Below are 3,577 nucleotides of genomic sequence, written 5' to 3'. Positions count from 1 at the left end.
CTCCCTCACCAGATGATCTACACCTTCAGAAAAGTACTCCCGTCTATCTCTCTATTATTACACTTACTATCATTATCCTCTCTACCAGCCTGTGAGCACCTTGAGGGACAGGACCATCGTTTCATCTTTGTGTAGAAGAGACCTAGACTCATCAAAAATGACTGAAAGAAACAACCATTCTGGTGAACATAGTTATTCAACAATATTTATGGAGGCTCTCTTACATGCTGGATGCTCTGGGGTACAGATTCTAACCCCAGGGAGCTTATGGGCAAACAGAGAAGATACTCAGAAAAGAAATTAATAGAATATGGTGAGTATTTGGAAAGAGCAAGAGCTGGAAATTGTGAGATCATAGAACCAGTAGCCAGGTTTAGTTACAAGGTCAGAGAAAGTTACCCATTCTCATGAAACATAATTTATATAAAAATAGAAGCTAGAAGGCTGGCTTTGGTTATAAGACATGGAACCATTTTTTAACAAAGGAAAATTTTTGGTCTATCTAGTTCAAACTAACAAATCCTGTGTGTGTGTGTGTGTCCAGTTTGTGAGCACATGCACCGGCAAAAACAAGACAAGAAAATGACTTCTCCATTTACTGAGTAAAATAAATAGTAAGGAGCAGAGAAGGAAGTTTCTGTGCATCTCATTCAATGTGCCATTTGCTAGAAATTAATGTGTTCGTTTTTCAATATGTAGTACACTCTAAAAGAAAATAACCTTAAAGCTCTAAAAATGATGAGACTACATTACAGCTTTTAAAAAGTGAATTTTAAGAATCTGATGATCCTGGCCTAGGAGGGGGTTGACAGATTTGCTTTTGCATTGGTATAGACCAGTGGTCGGCAAACCGCTGCTTGCAAGCCACATGAGGCTCTTTGGCCCCTTGAGTGTGGCTCTTCCACAGAATACCATGTGCGGGCGCGCACGTACAGTGCGATTGAAACTTTATTAAGTTAATTTTAGGGAACATTGTGGAGTGAAAGAAGATGTAGTGTCGAGGATTGAGAAAGGTATGTTGAGATGGTTCGGACATATAGAGAGGATGAACGAAAGGAGATAGACGAAACAAGTATACAAGACGAGTGTGGATGGGAGAGTTGGAAAGGGTCGACCTCAGCGAATGTACCTCAATCAAATTGAGGACGTTTTTAGCAAAGGCCAGCTTAGAAGTACCCTAATTAAGTTAATAACAATGTACCTACCTATATAGTTTAGGCTCTCAAAAGAAATTTCAATCATTGTACTGTTGATATTTGGCTCTGTTGACTAACGAGTTTGCCGACCACTGGTATAGACCGATTTGAAACCCATTTGCTCAGAGGTCAGTGTCTGCACCTTCCACCATCCCACTTCACTTTCTTGGCCCTGGTGTGAGAGGAGAGAGCACTGTGCTGTGGTTTGTAGCTTCCAGCCCACTAAGAAGCTCAAGCTAGGTCCTCTTTCTCCTTTTCTGGCCAGTTCTTACTCTTTCATCATTTCAATACCTGCTTATTTCTCCCCATACATTGTAAGCTTAGTTGAGGACAGGTATTGTGGCTTCTTGATTTTTAATATCCTCTCATACCAGGGACATCTCTGTTTGCAGGGCATGTCTAGAAGGAAGGCAGGATAAAATGGTCATAGTGGAGGGGTTGTTGTTGTTGCTTATTTGTTTTAGGGCAATAAGTAAAAAATAACTCAATTATCATCAATAGATTTTCTTGTTGGTGTTCATGGAGAGTGCATATGTTTGCCACCGTGAGTAAAATCATAAGGATTGCGTGGGTTGAGAATTCACTTACTCTGTGTCAGGCACCTGAGTACCCCTTGAGGTTGATAGTGTTATTCCAATTTGCTCAGAGCTGGGAGTTCAGTGCAGGCTTATTCATCTTTGCAGTCTCTTTTAAACACTAACCTATTATATCTTTTGTCATAGTTGACACCAGTTACTAAAATTAAGAAAATTTTTGTAATTGCACAGAAAACCAACATTGTATTTCCCTTATTCTCTTGATAGTTCTGTCTTTAAATGTGTTGAGATCAGGAAGTTGCCCAAGTCAGTTTTGGTTTCAGCTATGTCTCTGTTTTAAATATTTCAGAAGTCTTTCACATTTCTGAAATTTTCATTTCTTTCTTTAGAAATGCTCTATATAAGCTTGTTTAAATCTAAAACTATCTATTTTGAGGGACTGAGATCATGTCTGATTTGCTCACTGAGCTAATTTCAACCTCTTATATTGCCTGGTACATAGTAGATACTTACTAAATACTTGTTGGACAAAGATGTCAAAATCAGAAAAATGCCAAGATTGGATATAGAAACAAATGACTCTTTCAATGATGAAACAATACCAGAAAGTAACAAAATGTCTCAAGAAAATGAAATTGGGAAGAAATGTGAGATAAGAAAGAATTATTATGGTCAACTAAAGAAGAACCACCTAACAACTGTTAATGTAAGAAACATTCAAACCTGCAAAGAATTTTTGTGAGTTTATTTGAGGCAAAATGTCAATTGCCAGGAAGCAGAATCTCAACATATTGAGGTAATGCTCCAGAGAATGGTGGTGTTTCACCTTGTTTTATACATTACAATCAAAGGAGGAGGTGTAAGTGGGTTACATGAAGTCCATTAGTGATAGGTTAGGGAGGCGGGAGAAAGCAAAGTGGGGAAACCTCTGGGATTGGATAAACAGTAAAATGATAGACATATGCTTCTTTTACATAGGTGGGTACAGAATAGTTAACAGCAACAATTAGCATGATAACAGTAACAATGAGGGAATTTGTGGTCGCTGCCTTGGCACCCTGGTACACTGGTTGTGCCCTGAGAGGTCTGAAAAAAGGGAAGTTACAAGTTACCCTGACATTCCAAAGATATCTTCACTAATAAAAGAGAAAACATGCAAATTAACCATCACTCCACCACTCCGCTACACCCACCAGCCAATCAGGAGCGAGTATGCAAATTAACCCAACTAAGATGGCGGCGGCCACGGAGCTGGAGCAAGCAAGAGGCTTGGGTTGCCCCCAGAGATGGAGGAAGCCAAGCTTCCTGCCTTCCCTGGCCGGCCCTGGGCTCTGCTCAAGGCTACAAAGTTTCAATTAAAGAAGATAAATAAATCCCAGATACCTGCTTCCAGCCCACCCTGGCCTCCACTCAAGGAGGCACTGAAAAAAAAAAAAGGAGAGGCTGGGAGCATGGGTCGCCAGGGGGCGTGGCCAGCCTGAAAACGGCCATCAGCCCCTCACCCAGGCTGGCCAGGCACCCCAGCGGGACCCCCAACCCTGATCCGGGACACCTTTCAGGGCAAACCAGCTGGCCCCTACCCATGCACCAGGCCTCTATCTATACTAATAAAAGGGTAATATGCTAATTAGACTGGGAGACCTTCCAGGAGACCTTCCAGATGTTCTTCTGGACAAAGCCATGGTGGCGGGGCCGAGGTAGAGGCAGTTAGAGGCCAAGAGGGGAGGGCAGTTGTGGCTGATCAGGCCAGGATGGGACAGCAGTTGTGGGTGATCAGGCTGATGGGGGGCGGGGCCATTGGGGTAAGCAGACCAGCAGGGGGGCCAGTTGGGGGCAAGCAGGCCA

General features: G+C 42.3%; 1 protein-coding gene across 4 annotated transcripts in view; it reads left to right on the top strand.

Moving 5' to 3' along the window:
- Positions 1–3,577, top strand: part of STX11 (syntaxin 11) — a 31,056-nt gene that overhangs the window by 12,510 nt on the left and 14,969 nt on the right. The window contains exon 1 of one of the 4 annotated variants that reach the window (XR_002828123.1): positions 2,082–2,438. The exons of the other annotated variants lie outside the window; for them this stretch is intronic. The gene's annotated coding sequence lies outside the window, so the exon portion shown is untranslated. Of the gene's footprint in view, positions 1–2,081; positions 2,439–3,577 lie in introns of those variants that run through there. 4 annotated transcript variants of the gene reach the window in all.

This window comes from Myotis lucifugus, unplaced genomic scaffold (assembly GCF_000147115.1).
Source record: "Myotis lucifugus unplaced genomic scaffold, Myoluc2.0 scaffold_11, whole genome shotgun sequence".
Taxonomy (NCBI): domain Eukaryota; kingdom Metazoa; phylum Chordata; class Mammalia; order Chiroptera; family Vespertilionidae; genus Myotis; species Myotis lucifugus.
Note: the sequence above shows the minus strand (reverse complement) of the source record. Positions and strands in the feature narration are given on the sequence as shown.